General features: G+C 41.0%; 4 long non-coding RNA genes across 4 annotated transcripts; 3 read left to right on the top strand and 1 right to left on the bottom strand.

Annotated features, from left to right (window-relative positions):
* The first annotated feature begins 4,170 nt into the window (after window positions 1–4,170).
* LOC133147200 (uncharacterized) lies at window positions 4,171–5,788 on the top strand. The gene is made up of 3 exons (XR_009711559.1): window positions 4,171–4,252; window positions 4,373–4,446; window positions 5,669–5,788. It is a non-coding gene; the product is annotated as an uncharacterized LOC133147200 (long non-coding RNA).
* Window positions 5,789–8,322: 2,534 nt separating this feature from the next.
* On the top strand, window positions 8,323–8,725 carry LOC133147201 (uncharacterized). Its single transcript, XR_009711560.1, has 3 exons — window positions 8,323–8,358; window positions 8,468–8,542; window positions 8,618–8,725. It is a non-coding gene; the product is annotated as an uncharacterized LOC133147201 (long non-coding RNA).
* A 4,501-nt stretch (window positions 8,726–13,226) lies between these two features.
* LOC133147196 (uncharacterized) lies at window positions 13,227–14,238 on the top strand. Its single transcript, XR_009711557.1, has 3 exons — window positions 13,227–13,460; window positions 13,543–13,629; window positions 13,931–14,238. It is a non-coding gene; the product is annotated as an uncharacterized LOC133147196 (long non-coding RNA).
* An 858-nt stretch (window positions 14,239–15,096) lies between these two features.
* Window positions 15,097–16,068, bottom strand: LOC133147204 (uncharacterized). Its single transcript, XR_009711564.1, has 2 exons — window positions 15,937–16,068; window positions 15,097–15,238 (listed from the first exon to the last, which is right to left on the bottom strand). It is a non-coding gene; the product is annotated as an uncharacterized LOC133147204 (long non-coding RNA).
* Between the last annotated feature and the right edge of the window lie 6,165 nt (window positions 16,069–22,233).

Here is a 22,233-nt window from a genome sequence, read left to right as displayed (position 1 = left end):
TATTGCTTACATCGCATTTTCTCGGCGAGCTGAGCACTTTTTCTGAATTGTGCCGCTCCCGTCACTCTGGTTAGGTTGGCATCGAAAAAAACGCTCTCGGGTGCTTTAGAGTGCCGAGTTTATCACTGCGCATGAAGAAAAGACCACCTCCAACGTTTGGTTTATGTTTTATAAGCGTTTTTAATTTTATTGCTTAAATCGCATTTTCTCGGCGAGCTGAGCACTTTTTCTGAATTGTGCCGCTCCCGTCACTCTGGTTAGGTTGGCATAAAAAAAAACGCTCTCGGGTGCTTTAGAGTGCCGAGTTTATCACTGCGCATGAAGAAATGACCACCTCCAACGTTTGTTTTTTTTTTTATAAGCATTTTTAATTTTATTGCTTAAATCGCATTTTCTCGGCGAGCTGAGCACTTTTTCTTAATTGTGCCGCTCCCGTCACTCTGGTTAGGTTGGCATCGAAAAAAACGCTCTCGGGTGCTTTAGAGTGCCGAGTTATTCACTGCGCATGAAGAAATGACCACCTCCAACGTTTGGTTTATGTTTTATAAGCATTTTTAATTTTACTGCTTAAATCGCATTTTCTCGGCGAGCTGAGCGCTTTTTCTGAATTGTGCCGCTCCCGTCACTCTGGTTAGGTTGGCATCGAAAATAACGCTCTCGGGTGCTTTAGAGTGCCGAGTTTATCACTGCGCATGAAGAAATTACCACCTCCAACGTTTGGTTTATGTTTTATAAGCATTTTTAATTTTATTGCTTAAATCGCATTTTCTCGGAGAGCTGAGCACTTTTTCTGAATTGTGCCGCTCCCGTCACTCTGGTTAGGTTGGCATCGAAAAAAAACGCTCTCGGGTGCTTTAGAGTGCCGAATTTATCACTGCGCATGAAGAAATAACCACCTCCAACGTTTGGTTTATGTTTTATAAGCATTTTTAATTTTATTGCTTAAATCGCATTTTCTCGGCGAGCTGAGCACTTTTTCTGAATTGTGCCGCTCCCGTCACTCTGGTTAGGTTGGCATCGAAAAAAACACTCTCGGGTGCTTTAGAGTGCCGAGTTATTCACTGCGCATGAAGAAATGACCACCTCCAACGTTTGGTTTATGTTTTATAAGCATTTTTAATTTTACTGCTTAAATCGCATTTTCTCGGCGAGCTGAGCGCTTTTTCTGAATTGTGCCGCTCCCGTCACTCTGGTTAGGTTGGCATCGAAAACAACGCTCTCGGGGTCTTTAGAGTGCCGAGTTTATCACTGCGCATGAAGAAATGACCACCTCCAACGTTTGGTTTATGTTTTATAAGCATTTTTAATTTTATTGCTTAAATCGCATTTTCTCGGCGAGCTGAGCACTTTTTCTGAATTGTGCCGCTCCCGTCACTCTGGTTAGGTTGGCATAAAAAAAAAGTTCTCGGGTGCTTTAGAGTGCCGAGTTTATCACTGCGCATGAAGAAATGACCACCTCCAACGTTTGGTTTATGTTTTATAAGCATTTTTAATTTTATTGCTTAAATCGCATTTTCTCAGCGAGCTGAGCACTTTTTCTTAATTGTGCCGCTCCCGTCACTCTGGTTAGGTTGGCATCGAAAAAAACGCTCTCGGGTGCTTTAGAGTGCCGAGTTATTCACTGCGCATGAAGAAATGACCACCTCCAACGTTTGGTTTATGTTTTATAAGCATTTTTAATTTTACTGCTTAAATCGCATTTTCTCGGCGAGCTGAGCGCTTTTTCTGAATTGTGCCGCTCCCATCACTCTGGTTAGGTTGGCATCGAAAATAACGCTCTCGGGTGCTTTAGAGTGCCGAGTTATTCACTGCGCATGAAGAAATGACCACCTCCAACGTTTGGTTTATGTTTTATAAGCATTTTTAATTTTATTGCTTAAATCGCATTTTCTCGGCGAGCTGAGCACTTTTTCTGAATTGTGCCGCTCCCGTCACTCTGGTTAGGTTGGCATCGAAAAAAACGCTCTCGGGTGCTTTAGAGTGCCGAGTTTATCACTGCGCATGAAGAAATTACCACCTCCAACGTTTGGTTTATGTTTTATAAGCATTTTTAATTTTATTGCTTAAATCGCATTTTCTCGGAGAGCTGAGCACTTTTTCTGAATTGTGCCGCTCCCGTCACTCTGGTTAGGTTGGCATCGAAAAAAACCCTCTCGGGTGCTTTAGAGTGCCGAGTTTATCACTGCGCATGAAGAAATAACCACCTCCAACGTTTGGTTTATGTTTTATAAGCATTTTTAATTTTATTGCTTAAATCGCATTTTCTCGGCGAGCTGAGCACATTTTCTGAATTGTGCCGCTCCCGTCACTCTGGTTAGGTTGGCATCGAAAAAAACGCTCTCGGGTGCTTTAGAGTGCCGAGTTTATCACTGCGCATGAAGAAATGACCACCTCCAACGTTTGGTTTATGTTTTATAAGCATTTTTAATTTTATTGCTTAAATCGCATTTTCTCGGCGAGCTGAGCACTTTTTCTGAATTGTGCCGCTCCCGTCACTCTGGTTAGGTTGGCATCGAAAAAAACGCTCTCGGGTGCTTTAGAGTGCCGAGTTATTCACTGCGCATGAAGAAATGACCACCTCCAACGTTTCGTTTATGTTTTATAAGCATTTTTAATTTTATTGCTTACATCGCATTTTCTCGGCGAGCTGAGCACTTTTTCTGAATTGTGCCGCTCCCGTCACTCTGGTTAGGTTGGCATCGAAAAAAACGCTCTCGGGTGCTTTAGAGTGCCGAGTTATTCACTGCGCATGAAGAAATGACCACCTCCAACGTTTGGTTTATGTTTTATAAGCATTTTTAATTTTATTGCTTAAATCGCATTTTCTCGGAGAGCTGAGCACTTTTTCTGAATTGTGCCGCTCCCGTCACTCTGGTTAGTCTGAGAGTGAAAGTGTGACCGAGTATGTGATCCGGGCAGAGACCGCAATCACAGCGCTGAGAAATGCCGGTGAGACATTAAGTGATGGACTATTGGTAGCAATGGTGTTAAAAGGTCTGCCGGAGTCCTTTAAACCATTTGCAATCCATGTCACACAACGTGATGAAACGATGCAGTTCTCTGAATTCAAAACAAAGATGCGCAGTTACGAGGACACAGAAAAGATGCGGGCTGAAGCAGATGATAACGTGATGAACGTACGGCAGAGGAGAGCGAGACCTGACAGACCAACTGACAGAGGAGCCGAGAGGAGCGCCGCGGAGGTGGTGTGCTTCAAGTGCGGCCTGAAGGGCCACATGGCCAGAGCCTGCCGGCGTAAACTGTGGTGCAGTCATTGCAAGAGCAGCACACACCGGGACGCGACCTGCAGGCGGAAGCAGCGCGTCAACCGGGACGACGCACGGAGGGTCCACGGGGAGACTGAAGACCAGGACCGAGACGAGTACTTCTTCCGAGTGAGCGAGGGGGCAGCAAGAGTCGACGTGAGAGGCCTGATGGTTGACTGCGGGGCTACCTCGCACATCATCACAGACCTGGCAAAATTCAAGCGGTTTGATGACGGGTTCCAGGCCGAGACACACTGCGTGGAGCTGGCGGACGGCACGCGGTGCAAGGGCGTCGCGGAGCGCCGAGGTGATGCAGAAGTCTGCCTGATCGACAGCACAGGTAGACACCTGAACGCAACGCTGAGGCAGGCGCTGTACATCCCATCCTACCCACAAGACATCCTATCCGTGAAAGCAGCTACGGCCAGGGGAGCCACTGTGGTCTTCAAGGAGGAGAAGAACGTCCTCATCTACCAAGACGGTACGAAATTCCCCATCCACGTACGTGATAGACTATATTATTTGCATACAGTACATGATGATGATGATTGTGATCATGATCAGTGTAAAGGATGTCATGATATTCAGACGTGGCATGAGATACTGGGACACTGCAACTATAAAGACATTCAGAAATTACAAAATGTTGTTGATGGCATGAAAATTAAGGGGTCAATAAGCAAACCTCAACATTGTGAAGTGTGTACTAAAGGAAAGTTTTTCCAAACCAGGAACAAAGATCCTGATGTGAGGGCTAAGACCCCTCTAGAACTAGTTCACACAGATTTGGCAGGGCCAATCCATCCAGAATCATTACATTGAGGCTGGCTCACAATATCGTTTACGCGTGCTCTACCTCCCTGGCATTCCTGAAGTCTTTGAAAAGCAGTTTCAGGTGGTTGTAGCTCACTTGCCACCACAGGTCATCTCACTCACTGGCGAGGGAGTGTTCCCAAAGATCTCCCTGAATTTACCCCGAAGCCTGGGTAAATGAAAGGCAATGCAAAACACAGACGTGAACGTATTATTGTACAGTGAGATCAATGATTGACAATTACAAATGGAACTCTGAAGAATTTTTTTCTCATTCTGTTATTTCTTTACAGCGAAGGAGGGCTACAGTGATATGCTTGACCACGCCACAAAAGTAGTCAAAATGGAGGATACCTGTTCACTTCCTGTTAGTCCACAAAATATTTTTTACTGATATTAAGCTTTTAAAACTTTTATTATTGTAAGAAGTCATGAAGTTGGATTTCAATTATTTCAATTTAGTTATATCAAAGGAAGTGGAGCAAATGAATTGAATAGCTTTATTGTATATGCTGTATGAATATTATGTATACTTTGAAGCCCTTTTCACATTGCACTTGCTTAGTGTTAAAGAAGTCACGTGGTAAAGCGAAATTACCAGCACGCCCGTATTTGAATTACTGACTTATAGCCGAAAGTAAAGACAAAGATCTTGCCACTGGCTAGACTGCACCTCAACAAGATGTAATGTTGCAGAAAATCCCTGACTTTGCTCATTTTAAGACAAAGGAGCAGGACACAAGCATCAGAGAAAATGCTACGTGCAAACCGAAAGCGTGCTCAGCATTCCCAGCAGTGCATCTCTATATCTTGTCAGTCCAGTTCACGTGGGCAGGCCCAGTTGCGTGACCGGAACTTTTGAAGCATATGAAGTTCCTGCTTCGCCAATTCTGCCCGTGAACATTTGGCCATATTGCGTCATTGACAGCTAATCAAGAACCTACTGAGTACGTCACATGCATTTGCAGGATCGATCTTTGAGACTGAGAGGCAAACACCACAGCCAGCTTCATTTCTTAGCCTGAACTTAGACAAAAAAAAGACCAGCAGGGTTGGAGAATTGGGAGTAAAGAAGCTGGAGTTTCTTGTGAGTGGACTGAATTGTTTATAACTGGTTAACTCTAAACAAAGAGCATTTAGCAGCCAACAAAACCATCACTAGATTGACTGGTGATGTCTGAACTCCCCCCTGCCGGAGGAGACGAGTCACTCTTGTCGGCTCAAAGCAAACCATTGTGAGCAGTCACCTCCACATTGCGATATTTCACATTGGGTCTGAACGTAGCATAAAGGATTGGTGGCAACTTGGAAACTTTAATTAATCATGCCGTTACTTGTCGATAAGTCCGCCAAAATAACACAAAATCCATGTCTTATGTCACGGTAACACCGCTCTCAAAATCGGTTGAAGTCATTTTGACCCGCTGCGACGCCCAGCTCCACTCCACTCCTTTCACGACATACACAGTGAATGCGAAGTGCAGTGTGAAAAGCGCCTAATGAGAGATAGATAGAGAGATAGAGAGATAGATTGAGAGATAGAGAACTGTATATTGTAATAACTGCATTTGAAACCATTTGTCTTTTAGTATGAAGAGGTGCTTCTTTTGGAGATTGAGAAAATGCTGGTCACAGAAAATGCTTTGGCGGTGAGCAAGAGCCTTATGGAGCAGGGGAACTCACAAGGTTCTACCAAAAAATGGAGTAAACTTAGCAAGTATGTATTATTAAAAAAAGAGTCAGATTTCACCCCAAAATCCAAATTAAGCATTAAGACCTGCAGTGTGAACCAATCCATAGTGAGCCTCCCCTCAAAGATATAGAAAAAAGTGTTTTCTTCTTAGAAGACATTATAGATGTTACATATGCAAATTGCATATTTTAATTATTTGTAAGCGATTATATTTTGATTACTGGTCTTCAAATCACTTGGTGTGGCACAGTTGTCAATTAATGCCAATACAGTCTGAGTGCTTAAAACATCTGTCTCACAGTTCTGAGGTTCCAATTTGGCCTACGGCCGTCCTGTGTGGAGTTTGTTCTCCCTGTTATGTTCTCCCTGTGCCTGCGTGGCTTTTCTCCATGTTCTCCAGCTTCCTCCCATAATCCAAAGACATAAATGTAGCTTTATAGAAAACTAAATTTGTCATTAGGTCCGAATGTGATGATGGATTTTTTTTTTTTTTTAATGGTATATGCCTTGCAATTGGCTTGTGACCAATTTAGGGTGTGGCTCACTGAATGGACAAATACCGGAAGTTCAGGCTCAAGTTATAACTGGGCAATCAAGTAAATCTTTTCCGATCGGTCTATGTCAGCAAATTTATTTCTAAGCATGATATTGTAAACTATGTTGTCTTTTAATGCAACAGAGTGGCTAATTTATAAATGTACATGTGCATCCATTGATGATCTCCTTCCCATTCCGCCAGGTTCCTCCTCCCAGAGTATGTTCTGGATTTTGGTTATGTTGTTCCGAGCCAAGTACTAAAACAAACTGTTAAGATCACCAATAATGGACCGCTACCAATCTCCTTCCATGCAAACTCTAAAGTCATTGCAGGTAATGCATTTGCAGATGTTTAATGTTATTTTTAACACTTTGAGATAATATTTGATATTTGTAAGTTATCATAAAGAAATGTATCATGGCTAAACTATATCAGCTGCATCCTGCTTTTTAACAATGTTCTAAAATAGTCAAAAGTTCCTGCCTTTCCCTATTAGGGCTATATGCTATTACAATGTTGTGATTATGTGTTTGGTCTTTCAAGGTTTCAAGGTAGAATTTGGTAGCATAAGGAACCTTTCCTGTGGTGAAAAAGAAACTTTCAACGTTGAATTTGATCCCCAAAAAGGCAACCTATCATTGGGGATCAGAAGTGCTGTCAATCCAATTCAGGTACTCGTCACTTGAGCGGAGTCATCTGTTCTTATGGCAATTATATTATTCGATTGTTTGCTTACACTGATAAGACTTTCTTTTAATTTTTGTAAAAGAAAATTGCAGGATAACATCTTTCTCAGTGCCAAGTATGAATTGAATGTTTAGATTTACAGGGTATTTTATTTTGGATTACAGGTTATAGGTGGTCCATCAGTGCAAGTGCATCTTTGTGCGGTGGTGACTGTGCCGTCAATCTCTGTTTCCTCAGAAACACTGCAGTTTGACGTTGTGCGGTGTGGATTATGTCAGGTAATATAGTGTCATAAATGAACAAATTATAAGGCAACATGTTTCTGAATAACATGTATGCTCATATTTATTATTGCATGTCATTATTTGCACAACGTGACATAAGAGTAGCATGTAGCAAACATTGAGTGCACAAACAAGTCGAGTCATTCCCTAAAACGGTCTTATGTTCCATTAGATTCAGACAATGCAGATATTTAATTACGAATCTGTGTCCTGCCAATGGAGCATAGTGGAAGATGTGAAGCCTGTAAAGGTACTCAACAATACAAGCTATTGTCAATTTCAATTACACGTTAATAACATGTCACGTTCGGGTGAAACCTACCCCTGTTCTACTTTTCTTCCAGGTCGATAAATTCCTGCCCCTCCATCAGCGCAGTAAATACCTGCAGCAGCACCGGCCACCACGTGTAGTGTTCGAGATGACTCCTTCCTCAGGCATGCTCACCCTCGGCGAGCATGTCAACATGCAGGTCAAATTCAGTCCTACTGAAGGGGTAAACACATTCACCTTGTAGAAATAATACAAATATAATACAATAATGTTTATGGAGAAGTGATGACAAGCACGTTGACTTACAATGAACTGATTTCTTCACAGTGTCTTTACAAGAGGCATTTAATAATAACTGTAACGGAGGGAACTCAGCCGGTGATCATTACAGCCCTGGGGCGGGGCGATGACCCACAACTGGTGTTTTGTCCTCCAGAATTAACCATGGGCCCTAGTCTGCCCTTTAATATGGAGATTGAAGCAGAAGTCATTGTTAAAAACCCTTGCTCTTACCCCATTGAGTTCTACTCCGTCGAGTTTGACACACAGTACCTGAAGGAAGAAAAGGTAGCGCTTTTTTGCAAACAATTTTCAAGTCTATTTCTAATTATACAATCCTATATGTAATTATTGTTATCATTGTATCTTTAATTCCTGTACCCCGTTACATTATTCTATAAAGATCCTCAGTCTACTGGATGGATATGATGCAAACGATGTGTTGCTGCTGCCTCCAAGAAATGCCGGAGAGAGTCTTCCTGTAGAACTTATGGACTTCTACAAAGATCACTGCTTTCGGCTCAAAGGTCATGCTCGTGTGAAGCATTATCATCAATGTGCATCTGTCAGAAATTATTAAATTTAAAGGTGCTAACTTAGAGATTCAATGACCTATAATCTGTTTTTTTACTCCAGATAAACACGTAACTGGAACAGGTCTGCAAAAACGAAGAGGCGGCAAAAGGGGCGAAAGACGAAGAACTGAACTGAGTGGGTGTGACTGCTTAATCGTTGCAAATACATTAAAGTAATGCTGTTATTTTAACACTCATACGTGTACTTCAGTCATTTCAGATATCATGAAAGCAGAAGCTACTGGGAGTCTGGGAACACTAGAGATAAACCCTCTGTCCAATGCAATTGCCCGCTATATGGGTGTTGACCTATCACCCAAAGGTCTCGCTGCTCTGAACTGCCGAGGCATTGCTATTATTATATACGGAGCCCCACTGACAGGTAACCAAGCAAAGATTTTTTTAATGATTACTTAAGCCTTTCTGCAATAAATGGGAAAAAAAATTGCTGGATGCACAAAAACAAATAAAAACAGAATACAATAATTTCAACCAATATTGAATTGAATACACTTTGAGGTAAGAGATTTAATAAGTAATATTTTCTTACCATAAACTTCACATCTTTTATTTTGAAATTCAACAAAAATTCTCTAAAATTTCGTTTTTCTACTCTAATTTCTACATTTTTCAACCGATTCAACCCATTCCAACTTTCAACTGTTCATCATTTTTCTACCATGATAGCATAAGGGCAAAAGGGGCGAAAGACGAAGAACTGAACTGAGTGGGTGTGACTGCTTTTCAACCTATTTTAATTAATTATTAAAATTAATAATTTTAATTATTATTAAAATAATAATTAATGGCAGTTGTGGAATACCACAACTTCCCAAAAACTTCACATCTTTTATTTTGAAATTCACACCCAATTCCTTTTTCCCTTCTCATTTCTACATTTTTCAACCGATTCAATCCATTCCAACTTTCAACTGTTCGTCATTTTTCTACCTATTCCACAACTTCCCACTTCCCAAAAACTTCACATCTTTTATTTTGAAATTCACACCCAATTCCTTTTTCCCTTCTCATTTCTACATTTTTCAACCGATTCAACCCATTCCAACTTTCAACTGTTCATCATTTTTCTACCTATTCCACAACTTCCCACTTACCAAAAACTTTACATCTTTTATTTTGAAATTCACACCCAATTCCTTTTTCCCTTCTTGTTTCTACATTTTTCAACCGATTCAACCCATTCCTACTTTCAACTGTTCATCATTTTTCTACCTATTCCACAACATCCCACTTACCAAAAACTTCATATCTTTTATTTTGAAATTCACACCCAATTCCTTTTTCTCTTCTCATTTCTACATTTTTCAACCGATTCAACCCATTCCTACTTTCAACTGTTCATCATTTTTCTACCTATTCCACAACTTCCCACTTACCAAAAACTTCACATCTTTTATTTTGAAATTCACACCCAATTCCTTTTTCCCTTCTCATTTCTACATTTTTCAACCGATTCAACCCATTCCAACTTTCAACTGTTCATCATTTTTCTACCTATTCCACAACTTACCAAAAACTTCACATCTTTTATTTTGAAATTCACACCCAATTCTCCAATATTTCCTTTTTCCCTTCTCATTTCTACATTTTTCAACCGATTCAACTCGTTTCAACATCATTCTGCAGCATTCCTTCATTATTTATTCAACTTCTTCACCTTCACACGCAATTTCTTCAGGAATTGCAAATTCTAGTTAGTGTGAAGGTGAAGACCTTCACACTATTGTTATTCCTGTCCTTTATTATTATACTATATCTTCCGCTCACTTTTTCGCTGATTAACTACTTCCACATACTTCAACCGATTCACTCCATTCCACTTTTCACTTATTCCAAAAATTCATGGCATGGGTGCTCACATTTTTTTCGTTCCAAAAATTTTCCGTTTTCGCAAAATTCACAAATTTATGGCGATTTTTGCCCCATTCATTCTTAATGGCAGATTCAACATTTCACATTTACGTTGTTCCTGTTTGAAATTCACATAATTCAACACATTCAAATCACATTGGGGACATTCCCAAACTTGCCGAATTCAAAATTTTCACGTTTTCACTTTTAAAATTTGCATAGAATTTTGCAAAATTTCATAAAATTTCGTTTTTCACTTCTAACTTCTACATTTTCCACCGATTCAACTCGTTCCAACTTTCAACTGTTCATCTTTTGCCTACCTATTCCACAACTTCCCACTTACCAAAAACTTCACATCTTTTATTTTGAAATTCAACCAAAATTCTCTAAAATTTCGTTTTTCTACTCTTATTTCAACATTTTTCAACCGATTCAACCCATTCCAACTTTCAACTGTTCATCATTTTTCTACCTATTCCACAACTTCCCAAAAACTTCACATCTTTTATTTTGAAATTCACTCCCAATTTCTTTTTCCCTTCTCATTTCTACATTTTTCAACCGATTCAACCCATTCCAACTTTCAACTGTTCATCATTTTTCTACCTATTCCACAACTTCCCACTTACCAAAAACTTCACATCTTTTATTTTGAAATTCACACCCAATTCCTTTTTCCCTTCTCATTTCTACATTTTTCAACCGATTCAACCTGTTCCAACTTTCAACTGTTTATCTTTTGCCTACCTATTCCACAACTTCCCACTTACCAAACACTTGACATCTTTTATTTTGAAATTCACACCCAATTCCTTTTTCCCTTCTCATTTCTACATTTTTCAACCCATTCAACCCATTCCAACTTTCAACTGTTCATCATTTTTCTACCAATTCCACAACTTCCCACTTACCAAAAGCATCACATCTTTTATTTTGAAATTCACACCCAATTCCTTTTCCCTTCTCATTTCTACATTTTTCAACCGATTCAACTCGTTTCAACAGCATTCTGCAGCATTCCTTCAATATTTACTCAACTTCTTCACCTTCACACGCAATTCCTTCAGGAATTGCAAATTCTAGTTGTTTTTACTTTTGTTATATGTATTTATGTTGTTGAAATGCCTGTTACTGCTGCTGCAACAAAGGAATTTCCCAGATTGGGATTAATAAAGAAACTATCTATCTATCTAACTATCTATCTATGTTACGTCGAAACAGGAACGTCGTGAAGTTTTTTTTTTTTTTACGTCGTTAAGTTCAAAGGTGAGCTCCGGTCAGAGCTCAGGATGGCCCAGAACACAAATAATAACGCTTTGGTGAGTGTACTCTTTATTTACCTTTTGTGTTCGTAAAAGTCAGTATTTTATTTACCGGACACCTTAACATAATTTGTTGAACAATATCTACACAGGGAACTTTTAATGAAGTGGCGTTCCTTAAAAGTTTGCTAGCTATGAGCTAGCGTTATGTTAGCTAATAGCTGGCGTTATGTTAGCATGGCTTATTTATACTCAAAACAGTTGAAAAAAAGGACAAATGGACATCCGATAATGTGGCTGTCACCAAACTACTCTAATGCTTATTAAAGTCTAGTAACATTTAGCTATCACCGTTCTTATCTCCGTTGCCTTTCGCGGCGCCATCACCATGGTAACCATTATCATGGTGATGGCGCCGCGGCCACGGTACTGCGCTCTTTAGCAGGAGTATGCTATACATACTGGTTGGTGTACTGATGTCACAGTACTGCATAAACATTGCTACCCGAACCTGGAGTTCCTTGTTCTAAACTGTAAACCCTTTTATTCACCGCGGGAGTTTTCCTCCTTCATCTTCATCGGAGCCTACATACCACCTCAGGCGTCTGTGAGCGACGCTATCCAACAGCTGGCTACACAGATCACATGTTTAGAACGAGATCACACGGACTCTCTGGTTATTGTTTTAGGCGACTTTAACAGAGCTGCACTCAACCATGAACTGCCTAATTACAAACAACATGTGAGTTGCCCTACCAGAGCTAACAGTATATTTGACCACTGTTACACCGTTCTGAAGCATGCCTATCACTCTGTCCCCCGTGCAGCTCTGAGACAGACCACTGCCTTGTTCATCTCATTCCAGTTTACAAGCAAAAACTGAAATCTGTTAAGCCTGTAGTTCGGTCTGTAAAGAAGTGGTCTGACGATGTCAAACAGGAACTTCAGAACTGTTTTGACACCACTGATTGGAGTTTTTTTGAAGCTGCAGCCACCAGCTTTGATGAACTTGCAGACACTGTGACATCATACATCAGCTTCTGTGAGGATGTTAGTGTGCCAACCAAGTCATTTTTGGATTACAGCAACAACAAGCCTTGGTTCACGCCCTTTTTTTTTTCTTTAAAAAAAAAAAAATACATATATACATATACATATACACATATATACATATACACATATACACATATATACATATACATATATACATATACATATACATATATACATATACATATACATATATACATATACATATAGACATATACATATACATATATACATATACACATATACATATATACATATACATATATACATATACATATATATATATATATATATATATATACATATTTATTAATAGTCATTACTTTTCCACTCCTTTTATGTGTTTTATTTCTCATTATTACTACTATTACTTCAAATACTTCTAGAGTAACAACATCTGCCGGTGAAAAATTCCTTGTATGTGATCATATACTTGGCAAATAAATCGAATTCTTATTCTGATTCTGACAGGATAGTCAGGCTGAGATTGTGCTGTCAGCCAGGCTCTTATTGGATTTAATCAGTTCGCCTGAAAGACAACGGGGCGCAGCCAGTGGTGGAGTAGTAAATCAAGTTCCGAGGTTTAGTATTACTAAACTTTAGTTCATGTACACATGGCTTAGTCAAGCATGAATAATGAAACCACGTTTGTTCGTTTTTTCTTATTAGACTGGTTAACTATCAGTGACCCCACCAAGGCCATATCTCAGTGTGCTGACAGTTTTCTGCGTATTCATCAAACTGAGAGCCCCTTACTTCTCAGCATGGACATCAGAAAAAGCCCTGCTTAACAGGACATGGCACTAATCTCCTTCTACAAGCGAAATCATGTGGAATGGGGACGGCCTCTGAATTGCAAACTTGAAGGTAGCTCCAATTACAAGTTACAATGATCCAAAAATGTAAGTATTTTCTCTGTCTTTATTCTGTCAAACCTAATGTGTTACAGGAGATACTGCTATTGGACAGGGTGTAACTCGCTTCTTTTTCTCAACATGCATGGAAAAATTGAAGTCAGGGTTTTCCATCAATTTTGGTATGTTATGTGTATGGTTTCCTTCCAAATGCTATGTTTATTCAAAGCTGTTTAAGTTTTTTTTTTTCATATTGTCTCTATAGGAAGTTTATCGTATTTGTATTGGTTTGCTTTACCATGAAAGTTCAGAGGATTCTATTAAATGTGTAATGCCTGTATTGACAACTACTATTTCCTGTCCATGACTACTAAGGGACTGTGAGAGCTATATTAACCTGCATGTCTTTGTATTGTGGACGGAAGCTTAATACTTTTTATTGAAATACTTATTTCGTGTTTTTTTTTTTAATGTCTTCAACAGCAAACTCAAATGTTACGCGGCTTTTTGAAGGAGAGACTGGCCATTTGGCTCCCTCAGCCTCTCACTTTCTTGTTGAAAGTGATATGTTCATGTTGGCGGGGAGAATGGTAGGCCACTCCTTTCTACATGGCGGACCATGCCTGTTGGGAATCAGCCCTGCAGTGATTCATGTCCTACTTGGTGGAAGTCCTGAAACTGCAACTGTTACACTTGAGGACTGTCCAGACCTGGATATCAGAGAAACAATCGGACTTGTATGTTTGATTTTAAAAATGTTTTTTCTTTCACTAAGATTTAATTTACAATGGGGCACCCTTTGATTGTGTATTCATTATCCCTATTGAGTGACATTAATATATGGATAACTTAAGATTATCAATTCAAGAGGGAGTGAACAAGATTTTTAATACTTAGTTTTCTAATACTGTAAATATAGTTTTATATAAATTATTTTAGAGCTTCTAAAATGCCAGTAATCTATCTATGAATAAAATAGATGGTGGTGCTTATTTGGATCCACTATGTAATATTCATATTCATTACTTTTTGCTAGTGCACATACAGAGGACAAATTAAAGGATGATTCTACTTTTCATTCTATATCCATTCTACTAAGTCTCTGAACTCTACTGGAGGAATGAACAATATTCTTCCAAACGATATTCCTTCGTTTGGTGTTTTGATGATGATGGTGGAGAGTGCTGTCTAACACATCGGCCAAAAATGTCCCGTGTTCAAGTGGGTCAGTTATGGTGACTGAAGACCGTAGTATATAATTCACATTATATTTTCATCAAAACACCCAGTGACCCCTATGGATGAATCCCACCTCAATGTAGGGGGTGGGTATTTCTGTTTTTTCCTTTTATAGTAATTTGTCCCCCATCTGTAGTATCTGGCATTACACTTTTTCCCTCTGTCTTGAAGCTTGAAGGGGAATCCATACTGTCAGATAAAGATAAACAGCGGGTCCAGGACTTGGCCCATGCCAAGAAAATTAAGTTCCAAAAGTTTGCTAAGGTACCCTGGGGATATGACCATTCTTTGTCGCCCAGCCGGTTCTTGCTCAAACTGCACAACTGCAATGTGTTGCTCCCTTTTGTCTTTTTCCAGATTGATGAGACTGTGTAGCTGTGTCAGTGAGTCTAGAATAGCTGGACAAACAGTTACTTGACTGGATACAGCATTTAATAACACAAGTTCTTGTGTGCAAGTGAACTCTAAGAAGTCCAGATCAAGAGGCATGCGTCCCAGAATATGCTCCAATCGAGAGCGAAGTCTTTCTAAAAGATGATTAAGCAGGAGTTCCTAGGAGAGAAAAATAAAATCACTGTGTGAGCACATTTTATGGAAAATTCAAACTAAGCATGGATTTGTTAACATTTTTACGTTCTCTTTTTATTGTCTCAAGTAAGTTAACATCTCATGAGTATCGGAGTGAGTGCAGAGCTGAGATTATTTATTTTCATATGAAAAATGCTCATTTGTAAATGTATTTTTTAGTGGGCATCAGGACTTTGTCCTTAACCTTGGAAAACAACCTCTGTCCCCACGAGTGAGAGAGTCAGACAGCGTCCAGTACTGGCAATTATGTAAATTGGCACGGAAAATGTAACTTTGCAAACGGCAGAATGGGGCTGCTAACTTATGAGCAATCACGACCCAAGCTGTTACCAGTAACAGTTAATACTGTAATGCAATTATTTGTGCCTTCTTTTAATGTTGTGGGTAAAGTGAATCACCTAGTAGTAGTTTGCTGTTAAACAAACGGTGAGTCAGCCACATCATAACATCGGAACAGAGTACTAAAGAGCGCAGTACCGAGCGCCATGTTACCATGGTAACCATGCTAACATAACGCTAGCTCATAGCTAGCAAACTTTTAAGGAACACCACTTCATTAAAAGTTCCCTGTGTAGACATTGTTCAACAAATTCTGTTAAGGTGTCCGGTAAATAAAATACTGACTTTTACGAACACAAAAGGTAAATAAAGAGTACACTCACCGAAGCGTTATTATTTGTGTTTTGGGCCATCCTGAGCTCTGACCGGAGCTCACCTTTGAACTTCACGACGTTCCTGTTTCGACGTCACATGACCAATGGAGCGTAACTTGATTGGCTGAACGTTGGATGATTGGCTGACGGCTCTTGCACTTCAAAATATTCCACAGGCCCATATAACGAGATATAAATTATATATCAAATAACTATTATATAAGCAATAATGTTATCAAACCATCTGTGCACTCTAAATCATTACCGTTTTTTTCCGTGTATAGTGCGCAAAATTTAACTAATTTATTGTCCTAAAATCTGGGGTGCGTCTTATACATGGTTAATGGTTAATTTTTTTTTTTTTAATTTTCTTTTTTTTTTAAAGAAAGTCATGGTACAACAAAACCAACAATAGGACTGACCGACAAAGTCGTGGAACAAAAAGACAGGGTGAAATTACCAAAGACAGGAACAGAATGACAGTAACACATGCAATGATCCAACGGTGAGCGAGGGGCAGACAGGACTTAAATACAAAACACGTTACATCGATTGAGGTGACACAGGAAGAGAGGGGCGACGCGAACATAAACTATGGCAACCTAGACACATAGCAAAACTGGGGACGAGACATGACAAATTTCTTCTTGTTTGTTGTCAATCGCGCATCGCATTCAGCCATCCTGCCCAACACACTTAGTAAAATTCATAATTGACGACACATCGTTTGATGCGATGGTGCAATCCTTGATGGTGTGTTATTGTCAAATATTGTTTGTTTTTTAATCTCCATCGCGGACCGGACGTCATACGGAGGCCGCCATTACAGATGCGCAGAACGGTTGCGCAAGACACGTCAGCTATATAAAGAGCGAGAGTTCAGTTCTCCACCTATTAGTTTCAATTCACAGTTTAATTTGCAGTTTCAATCAGCAAATAACAAAATGCGTATTACAGGTAATATTTTATTTCACAACACTATGCCTTGTTCCTTTCGTCTCTGCTGTTCACTTCAAACACGCTCCATACGACCGCAATGCTCTTGTATCAGACGCTCGCTCGATCACCTGCAAGTTTGCTGTCTGTCACAATGTACCCTACACAAATCCGAAACATTTGTTGCGGCTCCGAGTCACGACGAGGGGCAAGTTTGGGTTTCCAAGGGTGTTTTTATTCCTCTTCAACGTCTCTCCCATACAGAGCCGCCTCTTTCCCGTGCGCGCACGGAGCGCGGTGGTGCGTTTAGGGGCAGTCGGAGAAATCAACGCCAACAAAAAAAATGACATCCAGCCTAGTTAAGACAATACCAAAGAATATAAAAATAGGACCCATTGCCTCCCTGCGTGTGTGACGATCATTGGGACTTAAAAAAAAAATTAAATTTTTTTTTTTTAAAATTCATAAAAATTGGGTGCGTATTATACATGGGTACAAGCTTTTTTCCAGCATCAGCATGCCATTTTTAGGGTGCGTACTATACATGGGGGCGCACTATACACGGAAAAAAACGGTAAATCCATCGATCAAATTCCTCGTCCTTTGTCAACGTCGCCGCCCGTGCGCCCTGACGTCAGCCTCATAGTTATTCCACAGATCTACTATATAACTATATTGTAGCATCAACAAAGTTCAAGGAAAGACGTGGGTTTGGTAAAGGGCTCTTTATTTAACAAAACAAACTTACAGGCGTGTGGCGGCGTGGACTTCCAGCCACGGAAGTGGAAGAGAGCTCCATAGAATAGGACCGGGCGTGCGTAAAAGCCATGACTGACCCCCATCCACCGTCCTCGGACAGCCACCCGGCTGAGCGCCGGCCCTCGACTTCCATCCACAGAGGTGAAAGACAGCTCGGTAGAGTAGGACCGGGCGTGCGTAAAAGCATTGTCCCCCCCCCCATCCACCGTCCCAGGACGAGTCGATCTTTGTCCTTTATGTAAACAACCGCGCGTCACTCGACGGAGCTCTCCTTCACCTCCGTGGATGGAAGTCGAGGGCCGGCGCTCAGCCGGGTGACTGTCCGAGGACGGTGGATGGGTCCACGCCGCCACACGCCTGTAAGTTTGTTTTGTTAAATAAAGAGCCGTTTGTTAACGCTACAATATAGTTGTATAGTAGATCTGTGGAATAACGACGAGGCAGCGCGACGCTGCGTCAGCAGCGTGACGGTTGTTTACACAAAGGACAAAGATTGACTCGACGAGCTGCTGCTGACGCGACGTCGCGCTGCTATCGTTACTTGAAATTCAAATTACAATAATCCCTTGCTACGTTGCGGTTCGTTTATCGCGGTTTCACTTTTTTTGGGGGAAAAAAAAACCATATATAAGTCGCTCCTGAGTATAAGTCGCCCCCCCACCCAAACTATGAAAAAAAAAAGGCGATTTATACTCCGAAAATTACAGTAAATATTTACCGACCATGATCGATATTTTCTCGAAATGTGCCTATGTACTAGTTTTGAAAGCTAAAAAAGGTATGCAGGTCACCAAAGCATTTAAAGATGTCTTATCAGTTAGCGGCACACCATTACGACTCCAGACAGTTTGGATTATGCAATTTCACGTGACATTTTGGTGTCTTTGTCAGGCTGTAGCCTTGTGCTTGGAGAAAGGCCAAAGAACGCAGGCGTCCGGTACCCTCCGGTGGTTCGACGAGCACGTCGAATACCCGCCAAAAGTGGCAGCCAAACTCTCCAACATTGTGGCGCAGATGGACACCTACCACCCTTACCTCACCGTGTTCAGTTTCGATTGACTGCTGGAGGTGGTTCAGACCTTCCTGGACGCCTACCTGGCCAAGAATCCGACCGAGTTCCTTGCCAATGTTGGCATGCCCACCGCAGGCTTTTTTCTCACGAGGGTCATGCTTTGGAAAGGTATGTAATATGAGGAGAGCTGATTTTGATTGTCTATCTCTCAGCTAGCCGTCAAGAAGATCCAGTGTTCCCGCAGTACGGATGCCACAGACGCCGTGGCCACTGAAGACAAGTCTCTCTTGGAGAAGGTGGACCACGCGAGACTCGAGACCAAGTAAGAAATGATCCGCTCGTGTCGACTGACAGTTTCTACAAAACCAACTGTCATCCAGAATAAGTCATCATTGCCAGATAAATCATCCAGATATTAAAACCGCTACATTTGATTGCAGTCATAAATCTTAAATCATTCTTTTGCAAAATAACCCCCCAAGTTATCCCACTTGAATCGCTCTCAGAGGCTCAATTGGAACTCTACTTGACACGCCGCGTCGCTTTGTAAAATGTTGCCTTTCACACTTTTGTAGGACAGAAGCAAATCTCCAAGTTAGCAAGAAGCTGCGAGTGTCCCTCCAATGGCAATCGGTCAACAGTGAGTTGTGTCACTGAGCCTTTATTTATTGCTATTTGGAATTCTCTTCCATGAGCACAAATGTCACCCACAGAGTTATTGTCCACTGACTTGTCGACTGATGCGGATAAGCAAAACGTGGAGGCCTTACAAGACACCACTCTCGCTGAAGTTGAGTATGGACTGCAAATGCTTTCAATACGCACCAAATTGTCATGACAGCCTAGCAAAGCTCTTATTGCATTCACATGAATACAAATAGCTATCCTAATCAGAGCAGAGCTTTTGTTACATCTCAAATATTGAGGAAGCTAAATGTCTCGCCCGTCAAGCATTTTGGACCACCTCCAACGTTTTTTTTCTACTTGCCCCCAAGACCGAAACGTAAGGTTCGCTCGGCAAAAAGCACCTCCGCCTCTGGCAGAAGACTGTTCTCCAGCAGTTAATTCTGTTTATTGGCTGTATTCTTCGGCGCAGGACTCAACGGTTTAGTTGGAGCGAGCGAGGGAGGGAGGATACGTGGTGGTCTTTTTCCAAACGTACTGATTTCTATATTGTAGAAATGGACGCACGAGCTGGATCTTAGGCTGTTGCAGGGCGTCCGCCGTCATGGCAAAGGCAAGTGGAGTCGCATCCTGCAGGATTATGACTTTGAGGGCCGCACCGGGGTGATGCTGAAAGACCTCTGGAGGATTCTGGAGAAGCTCCACAAAGTGAACTAAGAAGATCAAAGGGACAAGCCTACCTCGCTATGGGTGCTTTTTATTGTACATAGTTTGTGGTTTTTGTTATATTTGATTGTATTTTGTTAGGGCTCTTGAAAGATGTTTGTGCAGTTTCTGGCACATCGTGGTATGCATTAATGCTGGTAGTAGAACGACGTGGCTGCAGAATGTCATGTCTCGATGTTCCCCCACCAAGAGCAAGTCCGTTCCTTGCTTCTTTTTTTTTTTGCAGAATAAAAAATGTTCAAATAACAACCGGTGTTTGGCTCCATCTATTTTGTACTGTTTCTTCCGGGTTGGTTAAGGGTGGCAGCAGCTTCAGCAGGGAAGTCTAGACTCAATTTCATACATTTATATTCCTTTATTTAATTTCTTGTTTCTCACAGTTTTATTATTATTAGTAGTAGTCGTGCTTACGAGTCAGTAAAAGACAATCCAATTCACACTGCAACCACATGGCAGCGCAATAGGATGACTATACAAATAAACTTGACTGATAAACAAGCTACTGGAAGAAGAAGACAAAGTAAAGAAGAACTACAATAACCACAAGTCTTTCTGCGTTCGGCCCGCGGGCCAAATCCGGCCCCCGATCAGATTTCATATGGCCCGCAGCTTCGGTCTTATAATGTATTTATGGACCGCCTGCACTGTCAAACTGAATTAAAAAAAAAAAAAAATGAAACTTGAACCTGTAATTCCTCCTATTACCAAAGGGTGGCAGCGCCACCCCTCACCGCTCATTTCCGCCATGGCGACTGCAAAGAAAACGAGGACAGTTGACATTGAGGAACGTCGCGTTCAAGAGAAATGGGAAATACAATACTTCTTCGCTGAAAATCAAGGCAATTGTGTTTGTCTAATTTCGGGTGGGAGAGACGGTTGCCTTGTTTAAGGATTTCAACCTAAAGGATATGAAGACATTAAGATAACAGGAACCAAAAGACATCAAGACAACAACAACAACACAATGATGCGAAGGGGCACGAGAGGCAGACAGGACTTATATAGGCGACAGGTAACAAGAGGCAGGTGAGGATAATCCAACTAATCATGGGCACACGGGAGGGGAGGGAGGGGCGAGCACACAGACAGAAACCATGACAACAGAGACACATAGTGGACGAGACGTGACACAGGAGGGACTTAAATACATGAGAGGTAACGAGAGGCAGGTGACGGCGATTACATAGATTGTGAGCAGAGACAGGAGGGGAGGGGCGAGCATACAAACACACAAACCGAAACGATGACTTGAAAACAAGGAAAAAAAACGGTGACAGATCTTGACAAATACAGTGGCCAGCACACTGCACGGTAAACGAAGTCAAATGGCCCCCCAATTTGACGTTCAAATGACATTTTGAGGATTTGTCAGAAGCAAACGGTTTGCCAATACTTCATTGGATTGCAGTTGACAGACTTAAAAACACTTTCAATGTCACAAAGGCAATTTAATACAGGTGTGCACAAAAACTGTAATAAAAATGGCGGACATCTGCTCACCACATTGAGTTGTGATATAAAAAAGAAAAAGATTTTTCTCCCCCCCAAAAAAACCTCACCCTATTTCATATTGTGAGATTGCTTTGCAGAGGCGATGAATTGAAGTGCATCAAATTGCCGAATTATGCCAACATTTTGTACTATTTCCCCACGTAATAATAAGCTCGAAAATATTAGAAACATTCTCGGGATGGTGTTGCGCGAGTCGTCGACACATCTACAATATCTCATTTAAAGCTTGCAAATGGAGCACCATTTGGACAAAATGTGTTGGTTATTATTGTTGTGTGAAGGCGATAGCCTTCACAAATGTTATTCTACTCCATTCACTTTATTGTGTGAAGGCGATGGCCTTCACACGTTATTCTACTCCATTCACTTTATTATTGTGTGAAGGAAATCAAATGACCCCAAATGAACCGGAAGTGACCTAAGGTTCTAATTTGAAGGTTCGCTACCAATCGGAATGTAACGAAGCTGTTTCTACCCAGTCACGAACTGGGGACTTTTCGTGTGTTAGGCAAACATGATAATCACTACACTATGGAAACATCTGCTACAGTGGTGGACCTTACTTACTGGACCAAAGGTGAGGGCAGGTGCTCCCTGTGTGGAGTTTGTAGGTTCTCCCCGTGCCTGCGTATGTTTTCCCCGCCTCCCACATCACACAAACATGCTTGGTCAGCCGATTCAGTAATCCAAACTGCCCATAGGTGTGAGTGCCAGTGTGAATGATTGTTGTCTCTGTG

Source organism: Syngnathus typhle, unplaced genomic scaffold (assembly GCF_033458585.1).
Source record: "Syngnathus typhle isolate RoL2023-S1 ecotype Sweden unplaced genomic scaffold, RoL_Styp_1.0 HiC_scaffold_35, whole genome shotgun sequence".
Lineage (NCBI taxonomy): Eukaryota > Metazoa > Chordata > Actinopteri > Syngnathiformes > Syngnathidae > Syngnathus > Syngnathus typhle.
The sequence above is the reverse complement of the archived record's forward strand: the minus strand, read 5'-3'. Positions and strand labels throughout refer to the sequence as shown.